A 15,896-nucleotide genomic window follows, 5' to 3' on the forward strand; every position below is an offset into this window, starting at 1 on the left:
TATAGGCCCAGTACATTATCCCTGCATATTGGCTATGCTCAGTAGGCTATAGGCCCAGTACATTATCCCTGCATATTGGCTATGCTCAGTAGGCTATAGGCCCAGTACATTATCCCTGCATATCAGCTATGCTCAGTAGGCTATAGGCCCAGTACATTATCCCTGCATATTGGCTATGCTCAGTAGGCTATAGGCCCAGTACATTATCCCTGCATATTGGCTATGCTCAGTAGGCTATAGACCCAGTACATTATCCCTGCATATTGGCTATGCTCAGTAGGCTATAGGCCCAGTACATTATCCCTGCATATTGGCTATGCTCAGTAGGCTATAGACCCAGTACATTATCCCTGCATATTGGCTATGCTCAGTAGGCTATAGGCCCAGTACATTATCCCTGCATATTGGCTATGCTCAGTAGGCTATAGGCCCAGTACATTATCCCTGCATATTGGCTATGCTCAGTAGGCTATAGGCCCAGTACATTATCCCTGCATATTGGCTATGCTCAGTAGGCTATAGACCCAGTACATTATCCCTGCATATTGGCTATGCTCACTCACCTAGGCTATAGGCCCAGTACATTATCCCTTTATATGGCTATGCTCAGTAGGCTGTAGGCCCAGTACATTATCCCTGCATATTGGCTATGCTCAGTAGGCTATAGGCCCAGTACATTATCCCTGCATATTGGCTATGCTCAGTAGGCTATAGTAGGCATTATCCCTATGGCGATGCTCAGTAGCCTATAGGCCCAGTACATTATCCCTGCATATTGGCTATGCTCAGTAGGCTATAGGCCCAGTACATTATCCCTGCATATTGGCTATGCTCAGTAGGCTATAGGCCCAGTACATTATCCCTGCATATTGGCTATGCTCAGTAGGCTATAGGCCCAGTACATTATCCCTGCATATTGGCTATGCTCAGTAGGCTATAGACCCAGTACATTATCCCTGCATATTGGCTATGCTCAGTATACTATAGACCCAAGTTTTCCCTGCATATTGGCTATGCTAGGCCCAGTACATTATCCCTGCATATTGGCTATGCTCAGTAGGCTATAGGCCCAGTACATTATCCCTGCATATTGGCTATGCTCAGTAGGCTATAGGCCCAGTACATTATCCCTGCATATTGGCTATGCTCAGTAGGCTATAGGCCCAGTACATTATCCCTGCATATTGGCTATGCTCAGTAGGCTATAGGCCCAGTACATTATCCCTGCATATTGGCTATGCTCAGTAGGCTATAGACCCAGTACATTATCCCTGCATATTGGCTATGCTCAGTAGGCTATAGACCCAGTACATTATCCCTGCATATTGGCTATGCTCAGTAGGCTATAGACCCAGTACATTATCCCTGCATATTGGCTATGCTCAGTAGGCTATAGACCCAGTACATTATCCCTGCATATTGGCTATGCTCTGTAGTAGGCCCAGTACATTATCCCTGCATATTGGGTATGCTCAGTAGGCTATAGGCCCAGTACATTATCCCTGCCTGGCTATGCATCATAGGCTATAGACCCAGTACATTATCCCTGCATATTGGCTATGCTCAGTAGGCTATAGACCCAGTACATTATCCCCTGCTATAGACCCAGTACATTATCCCTGGCTATGCTCAGTAGGCTATAGACCCAGTAAATTATCCCTGCATATTGGCTATGCTCAGTAGGCTATAGACCCAGTACATTATCCCTGCATATTGGCTATGCTCAGTAGGCTATAGACCCAGTACATTATCCCTGCATATTGGCTATGCTCTGTAGGCTATAGGCCCAGTACATTATCCCTGCATATGGCATGCTAGTAGGCTATAGACCCAGTAAATTATCCCTGCTTGGCTATGCTCAGTAGGCTATAGGCCCAGTACATTATCCCTGCATATTGGCTATGCTCAGTAGGCTATAGACCCAGTACATTATCCCTGCATATTGCTATGCTCTATGCCCAGTACATTATCAGTAGGCTCAGTAGGCTATAGGCCCAGTACATTATCCCTGCATATTGGCTATGCTCAGTAGGCTATAGGCCCAGTACATTATCCCTGCATATTGGCTATACTCAGTAGACTATAGGCCCAGTACATTATCCCTGCATATTGGCTATACTCAGTAGGCCATAGACCCAGTACATTATCCCTGCATATTGGCTATAGGCCTCAGTAGGCTATAGACCCAGTACATTATCCCTGCATATTGGCTATGCTCTGTAGGCTCTAGGTCCAGTACATTATCCCTGCATATTGGCTATGCTTGAATTGACCTGCCAATGTTGTTCTACTCAGACCATTTAGAAATGTAAAAAAAAATATATAGGTACATGACTGGTAATGAGCGGTGAGGCTGCCTCTCACCCGACTCAGCCCTCTGCCATCCTTCCCTCCACTGAGAAAAGGGGACACCCAATCAATGTTGTTACTCGTATGAACAGAGAAAGTTTAATATTCCTTTCTTTATAACAGACAAAAGCCAGGGCCATCGGTCTAAGGCCTGAGGTCTGAGGTCTAAGCCTGAGGCCTGAGGTCCAAGGCCTGAGGTCCGAGGCCTGAGGTTCGAGGCCTGAGGTCCGAGGTCTGAGGTCCGAGGTCTGAGGTCTGAGGTCTAAGGCCTAAGGTCCGGGGTCTAAGGTCCGGGGTCTAAGGTCCGGGGTCTAAGGTCCGGGTCTAAGGTCCTAGGGGGTCTAAGGTCTGAGGTTCGAGGTCTGCAGGTCTCAAGGTCTGAGGTCTAAGGTTTAAGGTCAGGCCTGAGGTCTAAGGCCTGAGGTCTAAGGCCTGAGGTCTAAGGCCTAAGGTCTAAGGCCTGAGGTCTAAGGTCTAAGGCCTAAGGCACTGCATTGCAGTGTTGCGGTGTCACTACAGCCTGGGGTTTGATCCCAGGCAGTGTCTCAACTGGCCGGGACCAGGAGTCCCATAGGGCGGCGCACATTGGCCCAGCGTCGTCCGGGTTGGGGAGGGTTTGGCAGGGAGGGCTTTACTTGGATCATCGTGCTCTAGCGACTCCTTGTGGCGGGTCGGGCACCTGCAGGCTGACATCGGTCATCATTCGGATGGTGACACATTGGTGCAGCTGGCTCCCGGGTGAAGAGGAGAGCGGCAGGGTAGCCTAGTGGTTAGAGCATTGGACTAGTAACCGAAAGGTTGCAAGTTCAAATCCCCGAGCTGACAAGGTACAAAATCTGTCGTTCTGCCCTTGAACAGGCAGTTCCTAGGCCATCATTGAAAATAAGAATTTGTTCTTAACTGACTTGCCTAGTAAAATAAAATAAAACATTAGCTCGGTGCTGTATTCGTTCAAGTGAGTCTTTCTAGTCATGGTTTTAGTGTTTTAAATCTCACAGTATCAACTTTGCTGTGAGTTCAAGGCTTCTAGGGATTTTACAGTCAATGGCTTGAGGAAACTGTGCAGACAAGGTGTTCTGAGCTATCTGATTGGCCAATTGATTTCTATCTTCTGACTCATTAAATGGTTAAAAATGGAAACACTTTGCCTTACCGGCACTCGGGCTGCTGAATCAAGTGCACCCACAGCTAACGGCACTCGGGCTGCTGAATCAAGTGCACCCACAGCTAACGGCACTAGGGCTGCTGAATCAAGTGCACCCACAGCCATCATCACTAGGGATGCTGAATCAAGTGCACCCACAGCTAACGGCACTAGGGCTGCTGAATCAAGTGCACCCACAGCTAACGGCACTAGGGCTGCTGAATCAAGTGCACCCACAGCTAACGGCACTAGGGATGTAGAATCAAGTGCACCCCAACTAACATCACTAGGGATGTAGAATCAAGTGCACCCCGGCTAACATCACTAGGGATGTAGAATCAAGTGCACCCACAGCTAACATCACTAGGGATGTAGAATCAAGTGCACCCACAGCTAACATCACTAGGGATGTAGAATCAAGTGCACCCACAGCTAACATCACTAGGGATGTAGAATCAAGTGCACCCACAGCTAACATCACTAGGGATGTAGAATCAAGTGCACCCACAGCTAACAGCACTAGGGATGTAGAATCAAGTGCACCCACAGCTAACATTACTAGGGATGTAGAATCAAGTGCAACCACAGCTAACATTACTAGGGATGTAGAATCAAGTGCACCCACAGCCAACATCACTAGGGATGTAGGGATGAATCAAGTGCACCCACAGCTAACATCACTAGGGATGTAGAATCAAGTGCACCCACAGCTAACATCACTAGGGATGTAGAATCAAGTGCACCCACAGCTAACAGTGCCAAACAAATAAAACCAATATGAATGCAAGGCTTTACAGTTGGGATTTTTACAGAAATGTTTGGTGATCGACTAGGAATGCCTTGGAGAACGGTTGGAGACCACTGGTGTAGAGAATCATTGTACTAAATTAATAACCAAATTAATCTTCAATAACCAAAAATATTGTACTTTCACTTGTTTGAAGCTGGTGTACAACCCGAAAGTACAAGACGCAAAAATGAAACTTAAGAATGGGAAGCATAGAAGAAGTGCACATAGAATAGATCTACCGCTTCGTAGATTTGCTTTCAATGAGTCACATATCTATAACTTCTATTTCTATGTGAATTTGGGGTCACCCAAAAAGGACACATTACAAACCTCACGCAGAGACTATACAAATGGTATCCGCAAGTTCATCTGACTCTGGGGAATTAGGTAAAGGAAACTACTGAAGAATCTATTTCATCAAAAGGCATTACCACCCTGTTGTCTACAAAAACAAGATTAGATCATCCATGTGACAGGTTGTTTCTCTCCAGGCGTTTCGTCATGGTAACGTGCATGTTGTTTCTCTCCAGGCATGTCGTCATGGGAACTGTGCAGCACCTGGAACATCTGCTGTTTTACGGAGCCGAACCATGAGCTCTCAGAATGCCTCTGGGAACACTAACCCTGCACCTGTGTGGTCTATACAACCAGGTAACACTACACCTGTGGTCTATACAACCAGGTAACACTACACCTGTGGTCTATACAACCAGGTAACACTACACCTGTGGTCTATACAACCAGGTAATACTACACCTGTGGTCTATACAACCAGGTAACACTACACCTGTGCTCTATACAACCAGGTAAGCAGGGCTGTTATGTGTGACTGACTGTGATGTTTCCTTTCTCAGGACGGCTGTGCCAGAGTTCTGCTGTTCAGAGGAACAAATAAAGACATTAAGAACTACAACAACCAAACAGCTTTTCAGGTAATGAACTACAACACAGAATGCAGTGTGATTTGGTATAGTTTTAATACTTGTTTCTGACAATGGTTCACTGTGGATCCAAATAGAAAGGTATATACCTGTGTGTGTGTGTGTGTGTGTGTGTGTGTGTGTAGGTGGCCATCATTGCTGGGAATTTTGACCTGGCAGAGATCATTAAGATCCATAAGGCCTCAGACGTAGGTGAGTCCATCCTGGACCCTGTGTGTTAATGTCTGTGTTTAACCATGGGGAACCCTAACCCTTCTGTGTGTTAATGTCTGTGTTTAACCATGTGGAACCCTAACCCTTCTGTGTGTTAATGTCTGTGTTTAACCATGGGGAACCCTAACCCTTCTGTGTGTTAATGTCTGTGTTTAACCATGTGGAACCCTAACCCTTCTCTGTGTGTTAATGTCTGTGTTTAACCATGTGGATGTTGGGAACCCTAACCCTTCTGTGTGTTAATGTCTGTGTTTAACCATGTGGAACCCTAACCCTTCTGTGTGTTAATGTCTGTGTTTAACCATGGGGAACCCTAACCCTTCTCTGTGTGTTAATGTCTGTGTTTAACCATGTGGAACCCTAACCCTTCTCTGTGTGTTAATGTCTGTGTTTAACCATGTGGAACCCTAACCCTTCTCTGTGTGTTAATGTCTGTGTTTAACCATGGGGAACCCTAACCCTTCTCTGTGTGTTAATGTCTGTGTTTAACCATGTGGAACCCTAACCCTTCTCTGTGTGTTAATGTCTGTGTTTAACCATGTGGAACCCTAACCCTTCTGTGTGTTAATGTCTGTGTTTAACCATGTGGAACCCTAACCCTTCTGTGTGTTAATGTCTGTGTTTAACCATGTGGATGTTGGGAACCCTAACCCTTCTGTGTGTTAATGTCTGTGTTTAACCATGGGGAACCCTAACCCTTCTGTGTGTTAATGTCTGTGTTTAACCATGTGGATGTTGGGAACCCTAACCCTTCTCTGTGTGTTAATGTCTGTGTTTAACCATGTGGGAACCCTAACCCTTCTCTGTGTGTTAATGTCTGTGTTTAACCATGGGGAACCCTAACCCTCTCTGTGTGTTAATGTCTGTGTTTAACCATGGGGAACCCTAACCCTTCTGTGTGTTAATGTCTGTGTTTAACCATGGGGAACCCTAACCCTTCTGTGTGTTAATGTCTGTGTTTAACCATGTGGAACCCTAACCCTTCTGTGTGTTAATGTCTGTGTTTAACCATGTGGAACCCTAACCCTTCTCTGTGTGTTAATGTCTGTGTTTAACCATGTGGAACCCTAACCCTTCTCTGTGTGTTAATGTCTGTGTTTAACCATGTGGAACCCTAACCCTTCTCTGTGTGTTAATGTCTGTGTTTAACCATGTGGAACCCTAACCCTTCTGTGTGTTAATGTCTGTGTTTAACCATGGGGAACCCTAACCCTTCTCTGTGTGTTAATGTCTGTGTTTAACCATGGGGAACCCTAACCCTTCTGTGTGTTAATGTCTGTGTTTAACCATGGGGAACCCTAACCCTTCTCTGTGTTAATGTCTGTGTTTAACCATGGGGAACCCTAACCCTTCTGTGTGTTAATGTCTGTGTTTAACCATGTGGATGTGGGAACCCTAACCCTTCTGTGTGTTAATGTCTGTGTTTAACCATGTGGAACCCTAACCCTTCTCTGTGTGTTAATGTCTGTGTTTAACCATGTGGAACCCTAACCCTTCTGTGTGTTAATGTCTGTGTTTAACCATGTGGAACCCTAACCCTTCTCTGTGTGTTAATGTCTGTGTTTAACCATGTCTGGGAACCCTAACCCTTCTCTGTGTGTTAATGTCTGTGTTTAACCATGTGGAACCCTAACCCTTCTCTGTGTGTTAATGTCTGTGTTTAACCATGGGAACCCTAACCCTTCTCTGTGTGTTAATGTCTGTGTTTAGCCTTGTGGATGTTGGGAACCCTAACCCTTCTTTGTGTGTTAATGTCTGTGTTTAACCATGTGGATGTTGGGAACCCTAACCCTTCTGTGTGTTAATGTCTGTGTTTAACCATGTGGAACCCTAACCCTTCTCTGTGTGTTAATGTCTGTGTTTAACCATGTGGAACCCTAACCCTTCTCTGTGTGTTAATGTCTGTGTTTAACCATGTGGAACCCTAACCCTTCTCTGTGTGTTAATGTCTGTGTTTAACCATGTGGAACCCTAACCCTTCTCTGTGTGTTAATGTCTGTGTTTAACCATGTGGAACCCTAACCCTTCTCTGTGTGTTAATGTCTGTGTTTAACCATGGGGAACCCTAACCCTTCTCTGTGTGTTAATGTCTGTGTTTAACCATGTGGATGTTGGGAACCCTAACCCTTCTCTGTGTGTTAATGTCTGTGTTTAACCATGTGGAACCCTAACCCTTCTCTGTGTGTTAATGTCTGTGTTTAACCATGTGGAACCCTAACCCTTCTCTGTGTGTTAATGTCTGTGTTTAACCATGTGGAACCCTAACCCTTCTCTGTGTGTTAATGTCTGTGTTTAACCATGGGGAACCCTAACCCTTCTCTGTGTGTTAATGTCTGTGTTTAACCATGGGGAACCCTAACCCTTCTCTGTGTGTTAATATCTTTGTTTAACCATGTGGATGTGGGGAACCCTAACCCTTCTGTGTGTTAATGTCTGTGTTTAACCATGAGGAACCCTAACCCTTCTGTGTGTTAATGTCTGTGTTTAACCATGTGGAACCCTAACCCTTCTCTGTGTGTTAATGTCTGTGTTTAACCATGTGGAACCCTAACCCTTCTGTGTGTTAATGTCTGTGTTTAACCATGTGGAACCCTAACCCTTCTGTGTGTTAATGTCTGTGTTTAACCATGTGGATGTGGGGAACCCTAACCCTTCTGTGTGTTAATGTCTGTGTTTAACCATGTGGAACCCTAACCCTTCTGTGTGTTAATGTCTGTGTTTAACCATGTGGAAACCCTAACCCTTCTCTGTGTGTTAATGTCTGTGTTTAACCATGTGGAACCCTAACCCTTCTCTGTGTGTTAATGTCTGTGTTTAACCATGTGGAACCCTAACCCTTCTGTGTGCTAATGTCTGTGTTTAACCATGGGGAACCCTATCTCTTCTCTGTGTGTTATTGTCTGTGTTTAACCATGTGGAACCCTAACCCTTCTCTGTGTGTTAATGTCTGTGTTTAACCATGTGGAACCCTAACCCTTCTCTGTGTGTTAATGTCTGTGTTTAACCATGTGGAACCCTAACCCTTCTGTGTGTTAATGTCTGTGTTTAACCATGTGGAACCCTAACCCTTCTCTGTGTGTTAATGTCTGTGTTTAACCATGTGGATGTTGGGAACCCTAACCCTTTCTGTGTGTTAATGTCTGTGTTTAACCATGTGGAACCCTAACCCTTCTGTGTGTTAATGTCTGTGTTTAACCATGTGGAACCCTAACCCTTCTGTGTGTTAATGTCTGTGTTTAACCATGTGGAACCCTAACCCTTCTCTGTGTGTTAATGTCTGTGTTTAACCATGTGGAACCCTAACCCTTTCTGTGTGTTAATGTCTGTGTTTAACCATGTGGGAACCCTAACCCTTCTCTGTGTGTTAATGTCTGTGTTTAACCATGTGGGGAACCCTAACCCTTCTGTGTGTTAATGTCTGTGTTTAACCATGTGGAACCCTAACCCTTTCTGTGTGTTAATGTCTGTGTTTAACCATGGGAACCCTAACCCTTCTCTGTGTGTTAATGTCTGTGTTTAACCATGTGGAACCCTAACCCTTCTCTGTGTGTTAATGTCTGTGTTTAACCATGTGGGAACCCTAACCCTTCTCTGTGTGTTAATGTCTGTGTTTAACCATGTGGAACCCTAACCCTTCTCTGTGTGTTAATGTCTGTGTTTAACCATGGGGAACCCTAACCCATTCTGTGTGTTAATGTCTGTGTTTAACCATGTGGATGTGGGGAACCCTAACCCTTCTCTGTGTGTTAATGTCTGTGTTTAATCATGTGGAACCCTAACCCTTCTCTGTGTGTTAATGTCTGTGTTTAACCATGTGGAACCCTAACCCTTCTCTGTGTGTTAATGTCTGTGTTTAACCATGTGGATGTGGGGAACCATAACCCTTCTCTGTGTGTTAATGTCTGTGTTTAACCATGTGGAACCCTAACCCTTCTGTGTGTGTTAATGTCTGTGTTTAACTATGTGGAACCCTAACCCTTCTGTGTGTTAATGTCTGTGTTTAACCATGGGGAACCCTAACCCTTCTGTGTGTTAATGTCTGTGTTTAACCATGGGGAACCCTAACCCTTCTCTGTGTGTTAATGTCTGTGTTTAACCATGTGGAACCCTAACCCTTCTCTGTGTGTTAATGTCTGTGTTTATCCATGTGGAACCCTAACCCTTCTCTGTGTGTTAATGTCTGTGTTTAACCATGTGGATGTGGGAACCCTAACCCTTCTGTGTGTTAATGTCTGTGTTTAACCATGTGGATGTTGGGAACCCTAACCCTTCTCTGTGTGTTAATGTCTGTGTTTAACCATGTGGAACCCTAACCCTTCTCTGTGTGTTAATGTCTGTGTTTAACCATGTGGAACCCTAACCCTTCTCTGTGTGTTAATGTCTGTGTTTAACCATGTGGAACCCTAACCCTTCTCTGTGTGTTAATGTCTGTGTTTAACCATGTGGAACCCTAACCCTTCTCTGTGTGTTAATGTCTGTGTTTAACCATGTGGAACCCTAACCCTTCTCTGTGTGTTAATGTCTGTGTTTAACCATGGGGATGTTGGGAACCCTAACCCTTCTCTGTGTGTTAATGTCTGTGTTTAACCATGTGGATGTTGGGAACCCTAACCCTTCTCTGTGTGTTAATGTCTGTGTTTAACCATGTGGAACCCTAACCCTTCTCTGTGTGTTAATGTCTGTGTTTAACCATGGGGAACCCTAACCCTTCTCTGTGTGTTAATGTCTGTGTTTAACCATGTGGAACCCTAACCCTTCTCTGTGTGTTAATGTCTGTGTTTAACCATGGGGAACCCTCACCCTTCTCTGTGTGTTAATGTCTGTGTTTAACCATGTGGAACCCTAACCCTTCTGTGTGTTAATGTCTGTGTTTAGCCATGTGGATGTTGGGAACCCTAACCCTTCTGTGTGTTAATGTCTGTGTTTAACCATGTGGAACCCTAACCCTTCTGTGTGTTAATGTCTGTGTTTAACCATGTGGAACCCTAACCCTTCTCTGTGTGTTAATGTCTGTGTTTAACCATGTGGATGTTGGGAACCCTAACCCTAACCCTTCTGTGTGTTAATGTCTGTGTTTAACCATGTGGAACCCTAACCCTTCTCTGTGTGTTAATGTCTGTGTTTAACCATGTGGATGTTGGGAACCCTAACCCTAACCCTTCTGTGTGTTAATGTCTGTGTTTAACCATGTGGAACCCTAACCCTTCTCTGTGTGTTAATGTCTGTGTTTAACCATGTGTGGAACCCTAACCCTTCTCTGTGTGTTAATGTCTGTGTTTATCCATGTGGATGTTGGGAACCCTAACCCTTCTGTGTGTTAATGTCTGTGTTTAACCATATGGAACCCTAACCCTTCTGTGTGTTAATGTCTGTGTTTAACCATGTGGATGTGGGGAACCCTAACCCTTCTCTGTTTCTCAGTGCCTTTCAGAGAGAGCCCTTCCTATTCCTCAAAGCGCCGACGTCTGGGTGGGGCCAATAATGTTGGTGTGTGTGGCTCATCATCTCCCCGTTATCTGATTCGCTCAGCCAGCGACAACGCTCTGGAAAGCCCCGCCTCTTCTTCCCCCGGCCCCTCCCTCCACAGCCTGGAGAACACAAACACTTCCAACCGGCAGGCAGACACACACAGCCTTCGCAGACAGACACGGCGCCTCAGGTACACACTCAGCCTTCGCAGACAGACACGGCGCCTCAGGTACACACACAGCCTTCGCAGACAGACACGGCGCCTCAGATACACACACAGCCTTCGCAGACAGACACGGCGCCTCAGGTACACACACAGCCTTCGCAGACAGACACGGCGCCTCAGGTACACACACAGCCTTCGCAGACAGACACGGCGCCTCAGGTACACACTCAGCCTTCGCAGACAGACACGGCGCATCAGATACAGACACACACAGACCTTCGACAGAGACACACAGACAGACAGACAGGCAGACAGGCAGACAGATACACAGACGACCGACAGAGAACACACACACACACAGGCAGACAGACAGAGATACACACCTGCCTGCGTGCTTGTGTGTGTATGTCTGTGTGTCCATGCTTATGTGTGTGTATGTCTGTGTGTCCATGCTTATGTGTGTGTATGTCCGTGTGTGTGCGCGGCGTGTGTATGTCTGTGTTTTCATGTGTGTTTGTATAGCCCGAGTGGCAGACTACAGAGGGACCCCAGCCCGCCCCCATCTCCCCCAGCCCAGTGCAGCATGGGAAACGTAGGCTGTACAGCGCCGTGCCGGGGAGGACGTTCATCGCTACCCGCTCTCACACACCGCAGGGCCCCGGAGAGATCAGCCTGCATCGTGGGGAGAGGGTCAAAGGTCAGACACTCCTCTCTCTCCAATCGGCTGTCTTTCCACACTGTCCAATTTGCTGTCTCCTCCTCACTGTCCAATCAGTTGTTAGAGGAACCAGCAGACAGGGACAGGGTTAGAGGAACTAACAGACAGGGAACTAACAGACAGACAGGATTAGAGGAACTAACAGACAGGGTTAGAGGAACTAACAGACAGGGAACTAACAGACAGACAAGATTAGAGGAACTAACAGACAGGGTTAGAGGAACTAACAGACAGGGAACTAACAGACAGGGTTAGCGGAACTAACAGACAGGGAACTAACAGACAGGGAACTAACAGACAGACAGGATTAGAGGAACTAACAGACAGGGTACTAACAGACAGGGTTAGAGGAACTAACAGACAGGGTTAGAGGTACTAACAGACAGGGAACTAACAGACAGGGTTAGAGGAACTAACAGACAGGGTTAAGGAACTAACAGACAGGGTTAGAGGAACTAACAGACAGGGTTAGAGGAACCAACAGACAGGGAACTAACAGACAGGGTTAGAGGAACTAACAGACAGGGTTAGAGGTACTAACAGACAGGGTACTAACAGACAGGGTTAGAGGTACTAACAGACAGGGAACTAAGAGACAGGGGTAGAGGTACTAACAGACAGGGTTAGAGGAACTAACAGACAGGGTTAGAGGAACCAACAGACAGGGTTAGAGGAACTAACAGACAGGGTTAGAGGAACTAACAGACAGGGTTAGAGGAACTAACAGACATGGTTAGAGGAACTAACAGACAGGGTTAGAGGAACTAACAGACAGGGTTAGAGGAACTAACAGACAGGGAACTAACAGACAGGGTTAGAGGAACTAACAGACAGGGTTAGAGGAACTAACAGACAGGGTTAGAGGAACTAACAGACAGGGTTAGAGGAACTAACAGACAGGGTTAGGGAACTAACAGACAGGGTTAGAGGAACTAACAGACAGGGTTAGAGGAACTAACAGACAGGGTTAGAGGAACCAACAGACAGAATTAGAGGAACTAACAGACAGGGTTAGAGGAACTAACAGACAGGGTTAGAGGTACTAACAGACAGGGTTAGAGGAACTAACAGACATGGAACTAACAGACAGGGTTAGAGGAACTAACAGACAGGGAACTAACAGACAGGGTTAGAGGAACTAACAGACAGGGTTAGAGGAACCAACAGACAGGGAACTAACAGACAGGGTTAGAGGAACTAACAGACAGGGAACTAACAGACAGGGTTAGAGGAACTAACAGACAGGGAACTAACAGACAGACAGGTTAGAGGAACTAACAGACAGGGAACTAACAGACAGACAGGATTAGAGGAACTAACAGACAGGGAACTAACAGACAGGGAACTATCAGACAGGGAACTAACAGACAGGGAACTAACAGACAGGGAACTAACAGACAGGGTCAGAGGAACTAACAGACAGGGTTAGAGGAACTAACAGACAGGGAACTAACAGACAGGGTCAGAGGAACTAACAGACAGGGTTAGAGGAACTAACAGACAGGGAACTAACAGACAGGGTCAGAGGAACTAACAGACAGGATTAGAGGAACCAACAGACAGGGAACTAACAGACAGGGTCAGAGGAACTAACAGACAGGGAACTAACAGACAGGGTTAGAGGAACTAACAGACAGGGTTAGAGGAACTAATAGACAGGGTTAGAGGAACTAACAGACAGGGAACTAACAGACAGGGTTAGAGGTACTAACAGACAGGGAACTAACAGACAGGGTTAGAGGAACTAACAGACAGGGTAAGAGGAACTAACAGACAGGGTTAGAGGAACTAACAGACAGGGTTAGAGGAACTAACAGACAGGGAACTAACAGACAGGGTTAGAGGAACTAACAGACAGGGTTAGAGGAACTAACAGACAGGGTTAGAGGAACTAACAGACAGGGTTAGAGGAACTAACAGACAGGGTTAGAGGAACTAACAGACAGGGAACTAACAGACAGGGTTAGAGGTACTAACAGACAGGGTTAGAGGAACTAACAGACAGGGGTTAGAGGTACTAACAGACAGGGTTAGAGGAACTAACAGACAGGGAACTAACAGACAGGGTTAGAGGAACTAACAGACAGGGAACTAACAGACAGGGTTAGAGGAACCAACAGACAGGGTTAGAGGAACCAACAGACAGGGTTAGAGGAACTAACAGACAGGGTTAGAGGAACTAACAGACAGGGTTAGACAGGAACTAACAGACAGGGTTAGAGGAACTAACAGACAGGGGGGTAGAGGAACTAACAGACAGGGAACTAACAGACAGGGTTAGAGGAACTAACAGACAGGGAACTAACAGACAGGGTTAGAGGAACTAACAGACAGGGTTAGAGGAACTAACAGACAGGGAACTAACAGACAGGGTTAGAGGAACTAACAGACAGGGTTAGAGGAACTAACAGACAGGGTTAGAGGAACAAACAGACAGGGTTAGAGGTACTAACAGACAGGGAACTAACAGACAGGGTTAGAGGAACCAACAGACAGGAACTAACAGACAGGGTTAGAGGAACTAACAGACAGGAACTAACAGAACTAACAGACAGGGTTAGAGGAACTACCAGACAGGGTTAGAGGTACAAATAGACAGGGTTAGAGGTACAAACAGACAGGGAACTAACAGACAGGGTTAGAGGAACCAACAGACAGGGAACTAACAGACAGGGTTAGAGGAACAAACAGACAGGGAACTAACAGACAGGGTTAGAGGAACTAACAGACAGGGAACTAACAGACAGGGTTAGAGGAACTAACAGATTGGGAACTAACAGACAGGGTTAGAGGAACTAACAGACAGGGAACTAACAGACAGGGTTAGAGGAACTAACAGACAGGGTTAGAGGAACTAACAGACAGGGAACTAACAGACAGGGTTAGAGGAACTAACAGACAGGGTTAGAGGAACTAACAGACAGGGTTAGAGGAACTAACAGACAGGGTTAGAGGAACTAACAGACAGGGAGAGGAAACAGACAGGGTTAGAGGAACTAACAGACAGGGAACTAACAGACAGGGTTAGAGGAACTAACAGACAGGGAACTAACAGACAGGGTTAGAGGAACTAACAGACAGGGTTAGAGGAACTAACAGACAGGGTTAGAGGAACTAACAGACAGGGAACTAACAGACAGGGTTAGAGGAACTAACAGACAGGGTTAGAGGAACTAACAGACAGGGGAGGAACTAACAGACAGGAACTAACAGACAGGGTTAGAGGAACTAACAGACAGGGAACTAACAGACAGGGTTAGAGGAACTAACAGACAGGGAACTAACAGACAGGGTTAGAGTAACTAACAGACAGGGAACTAACAGACAGGGTTAGAGGAACTAACAGACATAATATACTAACAGACAGGGTTGGAACTAAGAGACAGGGTAGAGGAACTAACAGAGACGAGAGGAACCAACAGACAGGGTATGCAACATGACTGTAACAGACAGCGTCTGGATGGCTAACAGACAGGGTTAGAGGAACCAACAGACAGGGAACTAACAGACAGGGAACTAACAGACAGGGTTAGAGGAACTAACAGACAGGGGTAGAGGAACTAACAGACAGGGAACTAACAGACAGGGTTAGAGGAACTAAAGACAGGGAACTAACAGACAGGGTTAGAGGAACTAACAGACAGGGAACTAACAGACAGGGTTAGAGGAACTAACAGACAGGGAACTAACAGACAGGGTTAGAGGAACTAACAGACAGGGAACTAACAGACAGGAACTAACAGACAGGGAACTAACAGACAGGGAACTAACAGACAGGGTTAGAGGAACTAACAGACAGGGAACTAACAGACAGGGTTAGAGGAACTAACAGACAGGGTTAGAGGAACTAACAGACAGGGTTAGAGGAACTAACAGACAGGGAACTAACAGACAGGGTTAGAGGAACTAACAGACAGGGAACTAACAGACAGGGTTAGAGGAACTAACAGACATTGAACTAACAGACAGGGTTAGAGGAACTAACAGACAGGGTTAGAGGAACTAACAGACAGGGAACTAACAGACAGGGAACTAACAGACAGGGTTAGAGGAACTAACAGACAGAACTAACAGACAGGAACTAACAGACAGGGTTAGAGGAACTA

At 45.9% G+C, this 15,896-nt stretch overlaps 1 pseudogene; it reads left to right on the forward strand.

Moving 5' to 3' along the window:
* Positions 1 to 15,896, forward strand: part of LOC118382447 (SH3 and multiple ankyrin repeat domains protein 3-like) — a 76,874-nt pseudogene that overhangs the window by 11,162 nt on the left and 49,816 nt on the right.

The sequence above is a fragment of the Oncorhynchus keta genome, unplaced genomic scaffold, assembly GCF_023373465.1.
Source record: "Oncorhynchus keta strain PuntledgeMale-10-30-2019 unplaced genomic scaffold, Oket_V2 Un_contig_1422_pilon_pilon, whole genome shotgun sequence".
NCBI classification, from domain to species: domain Eukaryota; kingdom Metazoa; phylum Chordata; class Actinopteri; order Salmoniformes; family Salmonidae; genus Oncorhynchus; species Oncorhynchus keta.